The sequence below is a fragment of the Capsicum annuum genome, chromosome 12, assembly GCF_002878395.1.
Source record: "Capsicum annuum cultivar UCD-10X-F1 chromosome 12, UCD10Xv1.1, whole genome shotgun sequence".
Lineage (NCBI taxonomy): Eukaryota > Viridiplantae > Streptophyta > Magnoliopsida > Solanales > Solanaceae > Capsicum > Capsicum annuum.
In genome coordinates this window covers 99,733,327-99,751,707 of record NC_061122.1, presented here as the reverse complement: position 1 = coordinate 99,751,707, position 18,381 = coordinate 99,733,327, and the positions used below count along the sequence as shown (strand labels likewise).

At 35.8% G+C, this 18,381-nt stretch overlaps 1 pseudogene; it reads left to right on the top strand.

Moving 5' to 3' along the window:
• The first annotated feature begins 4,268 nt into the window (after nucleotides 1-4,268).
• The window catches only part of LOC107849073, a 57,902-nt pseudogene continuing 43,789 nt past the window's right edge, over nucleotides 4,269-18,381 (top strand).

The following is an 18,381-nucleotide window of genomic DNA, read 5'->3' as shown; positions in this document are numbered from 1 at the left end:
TAGTCAAGTTTCCTAGTTTTATGTTTATTTGTTGTTTTCGTTTTTTGTAGGACTTTTGTGGTGTATCCCAAGAACCAGAAGCTCCGAAGAACCATTATTACTATTTAATCTGGAACCGCAATGAATTAGAAGAATAGCAGACTAGCAAGAGGCTGACAGGTTAGCTGCCTTAGCTAGAGCTCAGGTGAATGTGCAGAATGTCCATCAACAAGTACGGCATCCAAATCCTGAGTATGAAGATTTGGAAGATGAGGAATTGATAAACCCTGGTAACCCAATGCATGCAGAGCAAGTAGCTGCACTAGTACAGTGTAATGCTAATAGGAACCATCCATTCCGAAGAAAGGTAAGATTATCAGCCGATCTAGTATAACCTCAATAATGATGATGATGGAATAGATGGAGCAGGTGAAACGGGTGCAATTATTCCTCCACCATTGGCACCTAGGTTAAAATTCAACATTACGAGTACTATGATTCAACTCCTCAATTTGAAGGGGTTATTTGGTGGCCTTCGTAGGGATGACCCAAACTTGCATCTAGTGAACTTTGTCACCATCTGTAATCTTTTGATAACCCAGGAGTGTGTCAGAATGCTATTCAGTTGAGGTTGTTTCTATTGTCTCTATCTGGCAAGCGATTCTATAACCAACTGGAGGCAGTTGAAAGGAGCTTTCCTTGAAAGGCTCTTTCCACCTTCCTAGAGGGTACAGTTGAGGGATGAGATCAACAACTTTAGATAGCTCCCAACTGAAGCTTTACATGAAACCTGGGACAGATTCAAAAAGAAGCTGACACAGTGTTCGAACCACAATATGACGGACATACACTTCATGGAGACTTTGTACAAGGCTCTTAACTCTGTAACAAAACCAATTGTAGATAATGCTGCTAGTGGTTCGTTTGTTGATTTTACATTCCCAGAACCTTCAGAAATGCTAGAGAGAATGACCAAACAGAGTCGGTCATGGCATACCAGAGACTCTATAGTAGCAAGCCCCGTTATTTTTGTGGGTATGACTATAGAACAATGCAGAAGAGATGAGGAGAGTGACCAAGACATGGCTCACCTAAAAATGCAGATGGACTTACTAACCAAGCACTTGCTATCAGGAAAGACTAAAAAGGTGAAAGCTATAGGATCTCAAGATAGAGTTGATGCTAATCCAAAAGAAGAGGCTAATTATGTTAATAATTAAGGGATTTTTGAGGCAATAGCCAAGGGAATCAAGGCTGAAATTATTATGATAAGCCTGGATATATGAATTAGGAGCAAGGAAATTGGAGGAGCAATAATGATAGGAGCGGGCCATATGTCCCTTCTGGAAATTATGAGGCTACTACAACAAGTTCTGAAAAGATGTCCATGGAGAACATGATGGCTAAATTGTTAAAAAGAGTGGAGGCTACCAATTCAGGTGTTACTACCATGAAAATCGATCTATCTTCTATTAGTTAATTGGTAAAATCATACTCCACTACAATCAAATAGATGGAACAGCAAATGAGTCAACTCTTCGCAGCACTGAACCAAAGGAAGAAGGGAACATTACCTAGTGACACTGTCTAGAATCTATGAAATAATAGCTCAAGTATAGCGATTACCACTAGAAGTGGTAAGATATTACCTGGAATTTTTGTGGGAAAAAGTTTGATTGAAGATATGATTGAAGTAAAGAATGAACCCAAAGACGAATGTTCGATGGATTCTGAGAAGCTGGATGGTTTTGACGATGCTCCAGAAAAGGGAAAGAGAAGAAAAAGGAAGTAGTGGTGAAAACTCTCTCAAGATCACCACCTCCCTTTTCTCAAAGATTGAAGAAAATGGTTGAGGACACAAAATTTAGTAAATTCATGGCAATGTTGAAGCAGTTAACAATAAATGTGCCTTTGGTAGAGGTACTTAAGCAAATGCCAGGATACGCTAAGTTTATGAAAGACCTTATAACGAAGAAACGGAAGGTTAGCCATGACCCCAAGGATAATCTCTATCATTGTGGTGTTATATCCATAAGGTATTTAGTGCAGAAAAAGGCACTTCTGGGAGCATTTACTATCCCATGCACTATTGGGTCCCTAAATTTTACAAAAGCTCTATGCAATTTGGGAGCCAGTATAAACCTAATGCCACTTGTTGTGTACAAGAAGCTGGGTTTGGGGGATCCTACCCTGACAAACATATGATTGGTAATGGCGGATAGGTCTGTAAAGCGTCCAGTGGGAATATTACATAATGTATTGGTAAAGGTGGCTGACTTTATACTGCCTGCTGATTTTGTAGTCCTAGACTGTGAGGTGGACTTTGAAGTACTCATCATCCTGGGTAGACCATTCTTTGCAACTAGGAGAGTGATAGTAGATATGGAGTTGAATGAGCTAAAGTTTAGGCTTAATAACAAAGAAGCAAGATTCAAAATACACTCATCTATGACCCAGCAAAAGGAGATAAGTATTTACTCAATCGTGGATGTATTCTATGAAGATGGTAAAGAGATATCAGTAGGTTGTCTTAAAAAAGTCTGAGTAGTCAAGATAACCAAGTTATGTCGCGACATTAAATCAGGGGCTATTGGGAGGTAACCCAAAATTTTTAAGTTTCAGCAAAGTATTTATTTTTGTAGTTAGGTTCTAGTTCAAAGAAGGTGGAATCGATGTATCCAGCTAAGTATTCCTGATGACATATTTGATGGGTTGTCACAATTATGATAAGCCGTCAGATTCATTATCAGAGAAATCAAAATTGAGGCATGTTCTGTTAAGGCTGATGACATTTATGATAGTCTATCACAAGTATGATAAGCCGTCATCCTTTGTCGTCAGAAAACCTAAAAGAGTAGCTAAAATTTTGGGCCAAATTAAAAAGATCTGACCTGGCCCACAGCTTTGTCTTTCCCCCTTCAAGCGTATTTTCTTTCTTTTCTTTAAGTTTTATTTCCTTTCATATTTAGTTTATTTACTTCCCTTTCTAGAGTATTTCCAAGTAAAATAGAAGAAAACTTCCTTCTTTGTGAGTGTGGGTTGAAGTCAAAATCAAGAGTTCTTCTTTCATCTACTTCCTCTTACTTATGTAACCAAGTTGAAGACACTTATCAGGTATGCTCAAACCTAACTCTTCTCTTTAGTTGGTAAGTAATAAACTAATGTAAACCAAGGTTCCCAAGAAGATTAAGTCAAGTTTAGGTTACCAATGTATGAAAATCGGGAACTACGGTTTACTGTGCAAGCTTAGGACTTAAAGCTCAGCTTAAAATACGAATCGATGGGATTTTAAGAAGAAATTAGATTAAAAATCAAGTTAAAGTTGAGTTGGGGTTGTGTCATGAGCCAACGACATGGCTGATAAGTTATCACATTTGTGACGGCTTATCAGACACGTCGTCAGAAGTTGATAAAATTTTGTTGGTTTTTTTAGAGCTGACGATATTCATGATAAGCTATCACAATTGTGATGGCTTATCAGACATGTTGTCACACCTTTGACCTGAAGCATTAATAAACTCTTTCAAGAGGTGTGGAACTTTAATGACTAATGTGTTTGTGTATATACTCTGGAGTGTCGACTAATGGTTTTCCTCTTGCTACAGGTCTTATAATGGCACCCAAAGGAAAGAACCCAAAATCTGCAAAGAAAGGGACCAAGGGAAGTATACCTCAGAGATTCTTCGATGAGGGCTCTGATTAAGAGGGGAAGGAGACACTGCTCAGGAAACAAAAGAAAAAGAAAAACCCAAAAAAGATTTCACCACCTCTACCAGTTGAGGTGGAGGAGAGTGAAGAGAGTGATACTGATCCAACAATATCTGAACATACAGCTTCTGAGCAGACGGCCTCTGAGCAACAAGAGTCTGAACATGCTGAATCTAAAGAGCATGATTCAGATCATCTTAATTCTGAGGAACCTGAGTCTGAGCAACATGAATTTGAGGGACCATCATCTGAGTCCCCTTTTGCTGAGCAACAAGATGATGAAGAATCTCCAATTCGAGAAACTTAAATGCAAGAACCCTGAGGTTCGAGACAGTGCTAGGTGGAAAATTCCCAAGGCATAGAGAATCTTCTATGATGGGCTTCGCAGAATAAAACAAAGGCCCATAAAATGGCCAATCTTTAAAGAAAAGAAGATCATCACTACTGGGCTAAAAAGATATCCTGAAGTAGAGCAGAAATTCTAAGACTAGAACTTGGGATGGACCATAAAAGGAGGAAGCTCATTTTTCCCTACACTAGTTAGGGAGTTCTATGAAAACTATCAAGCTCGATTGGAAAACATGTGTAAAGAAGGGGACAAATTAGCATATCTGCCCTTGTTGGATAAGGTTCCAGTACGGGGTATGGTAGTTGATCTCTCAGAAATGACAATTAATAGATTTATTTATGGCCCCAGATTCACTCCTCAGGCCACTTTGCCTACTTTCTATGCTTGGTTGAAGCATCATGAGATCAACGGTCTTGGTTAGCGACCTTCATAGCTGAAGAAAAACCTGAATAACTGACCAACCCTAATGAGAGGATTTTTAAGGTTTCCTTGACTCAAGAGGAAAAGTTCTGGTGGGGTGTAGTACGCACCCATTTGATGCCTACTGAGGGAGATAATATCCCTGGAGACGAAAGAGAAATATTAGTCACAAGTCTTATGGATAAATTCAAGTTGAACTTTAGGGAGATCATTTCTAAAAAGATGAAAATTTGAGTCTTAAGGCCCGATACAGCATATCCTTTCCCTTGTCAAATTACAATGTTATGTAAGGCATCCCATGTACCTGAGGTTATGGGGTAAGACAAAGAACTATTTGCCAAGAAGACCCCCAATCCTATCCAATATGATGAAAATCATTCGAGACTGATATTTGACAGAGGAGTAGGGGTTGAAATAGACCCACCAATTACAGGTACCAGCTCAGCACCTAATGTAGTGGTGCAGGATTCTGAGGCTGCAGCACTGACCTCCTCAGTAATAGTAGAATCAGTGTCTAGAAATGAAACAAATCCGTCAGTTGTTGTGTCTACCATAGAATTTGCCTTTAACCCGATGAATTTCAGGAGAGTGGCCAAATAATCCAAGTGGTGTGAGGCCCAGCTGCAACTTTTTTCTAAGCAATTTACCTCTGTGGTGGACAAGAGTATTAAGGTCACAATAGATCCCTTCCTAGCCTTTCTCGGTCTAATTGATGAATAAGAAAATCATTTTATTACACAGGTAAGAAAAATGTCGAGCTCAGAACTTGCATAATTCAGAGTAGCCCTAGAAAAGGTGAAGGTGAATATTGCAGTATTACAGCAATATCAACTTATGGTGTTGGTAGATCCGGCTGTTGATGAGTTTGAAGGTGAAATCCCATTGCTTGATCTCACAGAGAAACCAGTGAAGAGAAAGAAGAATAAGGGTGAGAAAAAAGATAAGGGTAAGAGATAAAGGCATGACAGTAATGAATAAAGAAAAATAAAGAAGGGGGCAAGAAAGAAGGCTAAAAAGAGAAGATAAAGAAGGCAATGTGAGTCCTTAATTGACAATGAGAAATGGGAGGCAGCCATCTGAGCGAGAGTCGTAGGTGCCTCAATGAGTAGGCCCTCAATAGCTACTGGGCCAGATGTATTAGAAAGGAGGGAGAATCTCAATGGAGAAAAGGTAGTTGAGGAGACAGCAGCAGGGTCAGGGACCCATGATTTCCATGCTTAATCTACTCCAGGTATACCCAAACCCTTAGTTCAGTTTTTCTTTGATTTTAATTTAAGGGTATAGGGTGAGTTGTTGTTATAACATTTTGTAGTTGACTAGGATAAATACAAGTACCTGAGGTAGTTAACACGATTTTGTTATTTTGTGAACACCTCTCAAGTGGTCTAATTCTTTAACTTGTAATTTCCATCTAATTGTGACCACTGTGCATCTTTGTATGGTATTAGTTCTAGTGACTTGATAACCATTGCTAAATAATTTCATGAACCAAATAAGTAGTAACTTGTGATATACTTGTGTGCCATGTGCGTGTGAGATTCTACTTAGTTCCCTTTGTATGTTGAATACAGAACTTGCCCAGTTAGTCTTACCTAGGTTAAAGGATAGGGGTTAGGAAAGGATCATAGGCTATTTTGATGTTAGCTTACTTTAGCCTAAATGACCTTCCATGTATGCATAATACCCCTTGATTTCTATTTTGAGCCTGAATAGCCTACTTCTTTTGACAATACCTATCACCATCCCATTTTTATATCATAATGGACCTATTTTAGCCCTAGTCCTCCTTGGACACTATGCACCTTGACTTAGGCAAATATCCTAAGTTGAGGGTGGATATCATTGGGGTGCATGATGTAATATGAGTATAAAGAAAGATAGAGTAAAAGAGGAATAAAAAGCTGGGTAAGGTGGAAAAGAGCAAGAAAAGAAAAGTTGTGAAAAATAAGAAGTGATTGTAGAAAAGAACCACACCATTCCTGAATAAGTTTGAACAAGAAAAGAGAAGAGTAGAAAAAGGTAAATGAGTGAGACCCCAAAAGCTAGTGTAGTGTCAAGGAGGCTTAGTCACTTTAAATATCATTGAGTATCATACCAGTCCCTAGCCTATATTACAAGCTAAAGAGAAGACCTATAGTGATCCCAGCTAACCTGTTTGAAGATCTTGGTAATGAAAATAAGGGCAAGCCTATGGTATTCGGCATAAATTGATTGTAACTTCATTCTGAGAGTGAGAGTCTTATGATTGTCCCCATGGTTACATATGTAATGTCTGATATAACTGCAATGGGACTTCTTTGTAGTGAGGGCACACTAGTTATGTTGCTAGTTTTTAACTTGTGTGGATAGTGTAAGAGTGATACATGCATGGTTGTTGTTGTGGATTTGATGCCATATCTTGATTCCTGTGTGTCACGTTGTTGCTCTTCAATAACATTCATAGTTGTTTGTAAATTGATTGATCTTGGAGATGGTGAAGATGTTTTGAGATAATATAAATGGTTGACTGCTGAATGTACTGTGTATTCTCTTGGTTGTGTTTTAGTTGCTTGAGGATAAGCAATTGTTTTAAGTTGAGGGTGTTGATGTGTCAGCAGATGCTAACATATTTGAGGCTTTTAACTGAGAATAATTTCAAAGTCTTAAGCAACTTTTGTCGTTTTTGATTCTTTTATCTTTGATTTTGCAGTGGAAGTCAAGAGGCAAGAGATAGAAGTAAAAGAGTTAAAATCTGAAGAAAATAGAAGAGAAGTATCGCTAATGACATTCCTGATAAGTCATCAGCACTCTGATAGGTTACCAGCTTTATCATCAGCCTCAAACAGAGAATGGGATTGAGTTGGAAGAAATAACTGCAACATGTGATAAGCTGTCAGCCTTATGATAAGCCATCAGAGTCGTCATCATCCTTAGACAGAACATGGGAGCTGAGGTGGAGAAGTGACGATATTGTCTGATATGTTATCACAATTTTGATAAGCCTTCAGGATTCACCATCAGCCTAAGGCAGCTAATATCAAAAGCAAAGAGGAGCTAACGACATCTATGATAACTCATCATACTCATGATAAGGCGTCACAAACTATCATCACCTGTTCGAGAAATTACTGAATTCTATAATTTTGTTTCCATAATTAGGATGAACTATTTAAAGTATTGTTTAGGGTTTTCTTGGGGGATACTCAACATTCTGAACCTATTTCTTAACTTACGTATTTTGTTATTTCTCTCTAGTGTCTTAGCTTGAAAAAACCAATTAACTTTGAAGAGATTATCATCGATATGTTGGGATTTCTACTTTGATCTAATCTGAGAAACACTCATTGCTATTCATCTTATTGTAAGTTCATCTTTCAAATTATGAATTCAACTTGTTGTATCGATTATTACATTATGAGTGGTTAAATCCCTTTAACCCAAATTATGGGATCTATGAGTTAGGTCTTGATAAGTTCCTAAGTGTTCAAGATTGTAAAGGTAATAGGACTCCTTGATAATTCTGAAGTTTTAATTATTGTGTATTGGTTGCAAATGATAGATAGCACCTTCTTTGATTTCCTTGAGATAAGAAATCAACTATAGTATGAAGTGAATTATTGACAAGGACTTGGAATCTACCAACCTTCCGTTTAATAATTGACATTGTACCAAGGTTAATTAACCTAAGGTGAAGTCTGGTCAGTGAATATAAATTCCCAAAGTCCGAGAGGATTAGGTAATTAAATGCTTAAGTAGGTCGAGAGACATTTAGGCATAACTTTGATAAAGACAATCTATTGTTCCTACCTATCATGAGAATCTTGAATCACTATTAGCATCTGTCAAGTACCAAAACCCATAGTGAACATCATTCTAGTTTTCCATAAACTCTTGATTACAAACACTGAAACTAAAGTGACCAACAATTATTTGCTAATCTCCAAAACCTCCATTTCAGGAAACATCCAACTATCCGTTGATTAAATCGCAAACGATTTATGTTCACACCATATTCCCTGTGGAATTCGACCCCAAGCTAGATGGGTTATATATTGACAACGATCGCTTACATTCTCACATAAGAGGTGTAGTTTGAGCGTTATCACAAGTCTATGGTATGATACTTGTTATCATCAAGAGTCCTTGTGAGAGAGAGAGTTTTACACTCAAAATCCCTTGTTTCATATTTGATAATTTGGTAAGGGATATTTTTTTTTGTGATGAGGCATGTGAACAAATTGAGGTAGGTGAAATTGTCACCTTCTAAAAACTCAGGCAAATAGACTATAGTGGAGTTGAGATCAGAAAAGTGAGTCACTTCTTAAGAGTTAGTGATTGTTGCATTGTTGTTCTTTAATGTCTTTTGCATTCTTGAAAATTGCATTTAATGTTGAGGGGTGTCATGAGAATAGCTTTTCCCATGTTTGAAGGGATACTTGTGGTAGTAATCAAGTTGAAGTCATTATGATTATTGGGTCATATAAATTAGGCATAAATATGCATTGTCTCATGAAAAGAAGTAGTGTTTCTTGAGGACAAGCAAAGATTTAAGTTGGGGGTGTTAATGAGTGGTGAATTTACCACTCATTAGCACTCAACATTTATGCACACTATAATGATTTAAACATATAAATGAGACAAATTTGTCGTTTAATGCACTAATTTCCATATTTTATAGTCATATAAGTGATAAGAAGGAAAGATGTGGATTTGAGTTGAAAAGGATCAAAAAGGAAAAAAATGTAGCTAGAAAACATGAAGTAGAAAATCACCTCAATTACCGCAATAGCAGTCTGAGGGCTGCAATCTCGGCCAGTCAAGCCAGTTCAAACGGTCATAAATACATTGTTCTTACACGGTCGTGATAGCCTCGATTGCAGACAAGCTTCAACGATCACGGCTATGCGGGAAAGTACTCAGGGGCAATTTTACAATTGTATACAGACGACCCCAATTTCCTTAAGAGGCTCAAACTCTTTGTCTTTTGGGAACTGTAGACTTTTGGAGAGAAATTAAACTTGAAGTTACAAACCCTAATTTGGGCAACAATTATAGTTGAATTTCTTGCTTTGAATTTGGTTAAATTGAAGAATGGATGTTTTAAATGAACCTTTTGGTATATTTTTTCCTCTTTACTTCATGATTAACTAAATTTATTTGTCTTGGGAATATGTTGAACTAAGGTAAAATTGTGTGTGGTTTGTGAAGTATTTGTGTAGATTCTAATTTGTTGATGGTGGGTTTCACTATTGCTTGGTTTAATTGGTTGGGATTTGTGGGCGAAGAAAATAAATGACCAAAATGGGTTTATGGGTGAAAACCCCAAACTATTTAAAGCTCACATCATCCTTGAAAGAAGGATGTGGGTGAACTTTAGGAACCCATGGCATCCTTGAAAGAGGGCTATGGGGGACAAAGAAATAGTGGACAATAATGGATGTAGTTTTCTATCTTAGAAATAAGGGTGAATAGAGAGTTGGTTATGTCTTGGCATCTTCCTAGAAATAATGATTCCCAATTGAGGTATTAGGCGTATGAAATTGACACACTTGTTAGGTACTCAAAAGTGTAAACAAGTGATATTCTTGAAGTTTTGTTGACAAACTAGCCTCAAGGACTTTCAACCTATCCTACTGCATCATTAATAAATAAAATTTGCACTAAATCATCATGTTCCTATGCAGAACTTGCCCTTAGGTAGGCCTAATCCTAAGATCCTTCTCATATTGAATTTTCAATCACAAGTGCTTCTTTAATTTGTTGACTTAAGTTGATAGTGATAAACCCTTGTTCTAAATCAAACCCCCCATTTTAAATCATATATTTTACTTTGTTTACATCACGGCAATCTTTTTAGTAATTGTTAACACCCATAGGACTATATATCTAATTTTTCTCCTCATGGATTCAACTTCAATGTAATTTAAGCTATTGACAATGACTGTCCTCTACCAAATAGAACGATATAGGTGAGCATTATCAATGTCCTCGATCCATATTTATATTGTGAGATGCACTGGGTATAGTGTATCAAATTTAGGTAGGCCCGTAGGCCACAATTTGAATGATGAATTGGCATGTTAGTGTTTTTGTATTGTTAATGATGCTTAAGTGAGAGAGTGTTATGTATTAAAATAGTTTGTCTGATATGTGGTATGATTTGAAAATTGACACCCCTCTTGAAAATTTTTGTAATAAACTCTATGTGTGTGTGTGACTGCTGAGAATTCCTTAATGGCATTAGAATTAGGAACGAGATAACTGTGACATGTACGTACATGAACTGGATAGGTAGTGACTGACAACGTGACCCTATACAAAGTGAGTGTGAGGTGGTACTTAATTCTCAGTAGGATGGTTGGTAATGAGATGATCATAGGCTATTTTTTTAAGAGTCCACTCGAGCCTGAAATTCCGTACCAAATGAAATACGAATCCGTTGATCCATAAGTTGAGCCTAGTTGACCTAATTTTTTTGTTTACACTAATTTTACCTTCCCATTTGACTACAATGAACCTGTTTTGGCTCTGGTCCTCCTTGGACACTATGCACCATAAATCAGGCAAATCGCCTAAGTTGAGAGTGGTCATTATAGGGGTGCAGAGGGAAAAAACCAATATGAAAAAAGAGGTGTAGATAGGAAAACATAAATAAGGGCTGGTATGGTAGAAATAAAAGAAAAATAAAGTAAAAGAAAAATATAATGAGAAAAGAGAACCACACTTGGCCTAAAAATGAGCATGAAAAAAAAAAGGGTAAGATAAGGGAGGATTGGATAGAAAGATGATAGAAAATATGGATCCTAAGAAAACATAGTGCCAAGGAGGCTAAGTCAATTAAAAATTTCCCTAATATACCATAACCATCCACAAGCCTATGTTACAAGCCTAACGAAGTCCTATAGTGACCTTAGCCTAACCATCTGAAAATTAGGAAAAGAGCATAAGGGAAAGCCTATGGCATTCTATGTACACTGAATAAAATTTTTTAGAGAGTGTGAGTATCTCTAGACCATCACTAAAATATTAGTCTAAATCAAAATGACCAATAGGGACTTCTTTGACTTTGAGGGTGCATGGGTTGCAATGTTAGGTTGTGTATCTGTCCGAGTAGTGTGCCTTACATAGGCCTAGTTAGTTGTTGCTAATTTAATGCCATCATTGGATTCCTATGGGTCATACTATTTCACCAAATCTCATTACACAGTAATGGTTTTGACCAATGAAATAGAAGGGGTAAAAACATTAAATGTGGTTATCAATAAAGTTGACTGTCAAAATTGTCAAAAACTCTCCACTGTTAACCATCGTGTTTTTATGGGTATTGATTCTTGTTTTTCCTGAGGACATGCAAAATATATAAGTTGAGGGTGTTGATGTGCCTTGAAAACATGGAACATTCGATGCTTAACACGAGGAATTTATGCTTGGACTTAGGTTATTTTGATAGATATGATGTGTTGTTGCATGAGTGCAGGTAGATCAGAAAGAAAGTGTCTTGATCTAAAAATTGGAAAAAAAGTCTCTGGAAAATTTGAAGTAATGGTTAGTCTACGAGTCATTAAGACACTATATGACCTATAGCCCAACTCGTAAGAAGAATACTGACTAATAGCTGAGCTGAAAAGCTAAGTAAAGGATGACCACGACTCATAAAGAGTGGTTATGATTCATAGTATGAAGCCATAATAACCACAGTGAGCTGTGCTAAGGTCCAGAATTGAAGTTATAAAAGACTATGAGTCGTAGGGACCAACTGCGACTCGTAGTAAGCAATTATAATGAGACCAGTGTGCAAGGTCCTAAAGTTTGAGGCTCAAGTGATAAAGAGTGAAGACCACGAGTCATAAATGGTGACTATGACTCATGGTGTTGAATCGTAATGACAACAAAAGCTTGAAGCCCTAAAGATGAAAGTTCACTGGAATGCCTAAGACTAGCAACATATGACTTGTAAGGAGACATTACGAGTCGTAGTAACTGCAAACTTACTTTTCCTATTCCATTTTTATTAGGATTTCTTTATCATGTTGAGATACTATAAATACCTTAGGGTTATTCCTTTATTAGGTTACGCATTTTTACATTACTTTTGATATATTCACATACTTTGATCATTGAGATTTTGTTCTTGAGATTTTAGTTTTGAATTCAATTAGAGATTTTAGATTTTATTCTTTCATCATTGTGCAATTAATTACATGCCTTCATCATTAATTAGCATGGATTATTGCATAAGTAGAGTGGCTAAAATCCTTGACTAAGATTGTAGAAACTCTAGTGGATTAGCTACGTAAGGGAATTGGGAGATTTATCTATTCTACTATGATTGCGTGTATTGCAATCTTCTTTGTGTTAACTGAACCCAAGCTACTGCAAAAGCATAAGAATTGGTTGTATTCGAGAACGTCCTCACAAGGGAGTTTGTGATTGGGAAAAAAAGGTTACAATAATGATTCGAGGCTATCAACCCTCGTCTAATCAACTAGAGACTCAAAAGGTGAGAGTTGCACTGAGGTTATAGACAAGGGTTAGCAAGACGACGCCCTAAAAATCACAAGGTAAAGGGTGATATCTATCAACAACTCGCTATATTTAGTTTCTTGAGTAAACTAGACATATGGTTTGACTTGTTATAATTAGTTTCTTAAGTAAATCGGTCTTATGTGTTTTCTTGCTACATTTGATTTCTTGAGTAAATCAGAATTTATAATTATTAACATTATTGTGGTGTAAATAGATCCTTGAGGGTCTTAGTTAAATTACAAATAAATGGCATACCCTTTAATTATTTATTTACTAATGTATTTGAGACATGGCCAGTGTATTCTTTTGGAGTCAAGGGTTATTGACTTGGTTAATGTTTGTATTTATGGTCCTGAATTGGTATATTATCTATATCTACTTACTCTTGATTAACCTCTGTCACTGATTGAAAACAAATATGCATCCTTTATGAATATAAGTTACTTGAAAGGTGTTCATTGCTATTCTTGTAGGAATGTTATGGATATGGATCGTCCAATGAATTTTGTTGAGATTGGGTAGACATGATGTTGCTGAATTTCTAGCATAATTTCTTATAATATTAAATGAATATCTAACTACTAAGGTGTTAGAACATAAGCAGAATGACGTTACCAGGTTAAGTGTTATGTAAGGATTTGAAATGATGGGTCATTAATGGTAGGAACCCTTGGTCTAAGCCTGGTTAAATGTATATTTAATTAGGGGGTAAGGGATGACTTGGTGATACCATGAGAGGTGGTGGCTATGCTTGAATTTAGCAAGGAAAAGTTGACTCTCACTTAGTAAGGCTAGTAAGCGCGAAAAGTATTAAGGAGTTAAAAGACAAAAGATATTTGACTAATGAAACTTTTAAGTTGTATGTTTCTTTTCAAATATTTATGTGATGTCTATGTGATTTAATTCGGGTAGATCGATACACTTAGTAGTATGTGTTGTTTGTACTGATACTACTCTTGCTATACCCTTTCTGGGGTATAGTTTGGTTTTAGGATCAGTAGATGTTTCTTAATTGATAGGGTAAAGATCTCCAACAGCTTCTGTCATTACTTCTATGGTGGAAGCTAGGTCATGCATATAGTTTGTCTTCTCTTAGCAGCTCTTGTACCTGTTTAGACTAGGTCCTTGGAAAAAATATTCATTGGTGTATTTCAAGTTACGGTAAACTAATTGTAAAAAATAGGGTATTTTATTATTTCTGATTGACTTCCACATATATTTTGGATGAGTGGCAAAAGGTTCTCCTATCTAGGTGAATTAGAGTAGGTCCCTATACGATCTTATCAGTTGGGTCGTGATAAGAATCTACAATAAACTTGGGATATAAAAAAATTATAAAGCTTAAATTTGACACACTATTAATTAGGAGTAAACCTGTCCAATGAGAATTAACTCAGCTATATCATAGGAATTAATGTTAGAACTTAATCAACTTGTGAGGATCAAATCTTAGTATATTGATGCAAGCTTACAAAATTTTATGTCACAAAAGTACTTTTTTCAAACTCAAGCCCAATCATGAAGTCTGAAACCAGCTGTCAAGTATCAAGGTTTCATTTTGCCTACCCAAAAAATCTTAAGCCTCACAACTCCTAAAATCCTTTTATATCAAACCCAACATTCAAAATTCCTTTTAAACCAAATAAAAATAGAGTTAACAGGTTTAATGGTACTAATTCTAGAAGGAAATTAATTACAACGGAGATGGCTGAAAAGAGTGATAAAGGATTGTGTTACTCTTAAAATGAAATATATGTGGTTGAACACATTTGTAAGTCAAAAAAGCAAAAAATTTTGGGTGGATATAATTGAAGAAGAAACCGTGCCCGAATTGCTGGAGCTGGAATAAGAACTAGAAGTTAGGATAACTATGATTACTTAGATAGATGAGTCCATGATTATTTCTTGCCAGAATTTATCGGGATTACTAGATATCACACCATCAAGATAACTAGTTATCATGAAAAAAGTGTACTAATTGACACTGAGAGTACATATAATTTCATTAACCAAGAGGTAATCAAAAAGTTAGATGAAATTTCACACCTAATGGCTAATTTAGATTTCTATTATTTTTAAATTTCTAAAAAACAAAGCAAATGAAAAAATAAAAATCATCATTTTGATAATATTTTATTGATTTAATTTTTCAATTTATGATTAAATAATAAATTTATAATAGTAGAACAACACAAAGACCAGATAACTTTCAAATGAGCATTAGAAATCAATAAGTTTCTCTTTACTATCACAAGATGAGAATATCTGAATTGTATATTATATTGAAATATATTTTGAAATATTGCATGTTTACATACCATAACTATCGAGGTTCCTCTACTTCATATGTCTAATACTACAAAACTAATATATAATTTTAAATAGAATAATCAGACCTTCAAAATAAAGCTAACAAGAAAGTGAAAAGTAGATAAATGTCTTAGCAAGGAAAATTAAAAATAGCAAAATACCATATCGCACCACATCTTCACGATAAGACAATTAGACTTTGAGCGTTGGACAATTAGATATTTAAAGTGATGGGCTTGATCATATTTTTTAAGAAACTAGTGTAGGGGTACGCATATCGCGCGTGTACCTTACTTTATGAGTTCAAACATTACACTAAATATGATATTTGTATAAATAATAAAAATAAATACAACAATTTTTGAACATGTAAAGATGTAGGATGTGTTAGCATGCAACGGAAATAGTGTTTAGCTTTTGCACCAAAACCTCTTATTGATCAAATAGTCAATATATCTTTTCATACCACTCTAAATATAACCATGATCTTTCTTAGCACTTCACCTATAATTCCAAATTTTAGTTTGTAACATGGAACATGAGAAACAATAAGAACAATGTCTTAGAGAAAAACTAATCATAATATTTAATATGGTTTTGTAAAGTGACCGATATATTGACTAAACTTATATTAAAAAATACACAATTTATTGAGAAAATAGTGTCACGCTAATCAAACAATTTCAGTAAAATTCTATGTGAATAGAGAGACAACTAAGATTACTCTAAAGTTATCGAGCGGTATATCAGATAAATCTAAGAGATAACAGTATATCGATAAATCTAAAAGACAATGAAATATCGAGCGGTGTGTGTTGTTCGGATATACTATAATTCATCGATTTATCAATATTTTTAGACTTTTTGACTTTTGTTTATACACTATTTTAATAGGTTATAGAGAAAAGACATCAAATCACACCTAAACTCTCTCCTCCGTCACGATTCAATTTATGAGTCATGATGGCACCTACTTTATCCCTTTAATAGGTAAGCCAAATCATAGCTCGGGGCTATAAGCAATGGGCTAATACAACAACAACAACAACAAACCCAGTGTATTCCCACCTAGTGGTAATGATAGTCTAAAAGATATATAAAACATCAACAACCATCCCACAACGTAGTGGTGTCAGTACAAGAGCTACTAACAAAAGGAACATAAATACTGAAATAGTCAAATACAAATCCGTCTCAAATAGTGAAAGAATAGACATAGATAATAGAAGGAAAAAGGGAAAACTTAGACTCCGAGAGTCCACCCTATCTCCGAAATTAACTCATCACGTTTGTCATGTCAGTGGCATTCACTAGTACTCAGATCTACAAAAAAAGATACAGAAATGTAGTATGAATACCAAAATCATGGGTACTCAGTAAGTATCATCGGCCGACAGATCTAAATCATGATATAAATACAATGAGAAAGCAAGAAAAATAAGCTAAGTCAAGGTAAAACGAAAAACCTGAAAATAAGCTCCAACACTTTCAATAAATAACCAGAACATATGTAAATGAAAGAAAGCATAATTAATACTAGAAGAATATCCCCGATAAGCCAGTAAGTGTGAAAAGGTGAATAACCCCACGCAAGCCTCCATAAGCCCTGAGATATAATCAAAGAAAAGTAAATACCCAAAGTCTCATAAATTTACCGAATATCAAGCAAATCATAAAAACCTCTCAAAGTTGGACTCTAACCGGAACTCATTTTAGAACATCAATTGCTGGAATTATATTGAAACTCAATATAATCATAATCATCATTTATCGGACTTGAACATGAACTCAATATCACCATCATTATGATTTGTTGAACTTGAACTGAAACTCAATATCAATAATCCACTGGATTTGGCCCAAAATTAGCACCAACTCCCAAGTACCAACTATTATAAATATCATGTATCCAATCTCCTCAAACTCCAAAATAATTATTTCAATGGGTATAACATGCATCTACAAGAACTAGAACAAATCTTGGCCTAAAGTGCATCGGAGGGGGCCCACTTCTAATCTCTAAAATTCGTTCTAGGGCAGATTCTACCCCAGACTAGATAAGGTATCTAAGTTCACTTCTAGAAGTTAAATAAGCCACAATTATCCCTAATATATCAATTCTACCTAAAGCATGAGAAACAAATTCAATTGCTCCTAAATTGTAGCTCCTTAATAGGCTAAACAGTCCAAATAATACTAATTATATCAATCAAACCTCTAATGCCTAAGTCACGTCCCATATCTAGAATAATATCATAATTATACTATGAATTATCTCAATACATGAAGAAGGTAAACCTAGCCTACCTAGATGCCAAAGAAAAGCTCGAAGAATTTGCTAAATCAATGATTTTTCTTTTTGGGAAGCTTCTGCAAAATGCCACACTATCCAAATCATAACCTACTCATAAAAACAAGAATAGTGATACCATATTGCACCATTGTGCTTTGGGTTCAAAATTACGTTAAAACTCATGTGGGGCCCCGCTTGCGGAATCACACTTCCAAAATCGACAACGAGTTCCTCTATGCTCAAGAAACATTTACCCTCAAGAATGGGTGAATTTCGAGCTCTAAAGGTGCTACAATCAACCCACCAATATTCTCAGGATTTTGGGGAAATTTTGAGAATTTAATCCATGAAACTTACTAAGAATTTGGAGAAGAAATAAGTTATTCGAGCTTACGATCACTCCAAAATCACCCACTAATAGTTCTCCCAAGTTTTCACACTTTTTAGGGTTCTACACTCTTGGAAATGGGTGAAAATGGAAGAAAACGGGCTAAGTGGCGAATTTATAGTGTTCCCAGGTGTCACTTAAGTGGACACTGCGTCGCTTAAGCGCTAGTTGCTTAAGCGACCAAATGTTGCTTTTGTGACACTTGTTGAGTCTGTGCATTGTTTCTTAAGAGACCTTTGGCCTCTTGAGCGGCCATCGCTTAAGAAATACCTGTTGGGCAACCCAGGCCGCTTAAGTGATGGATTGGTTGCTTTAGCTTAAGCGAATGCACCAGTACCAGCTGAGACTTGGAATTATTTTGAGCCTCTATCAACCCCTTGAGATTTATTTTAAATCCATTATACACAAATGAATTACTCTATCCTATGA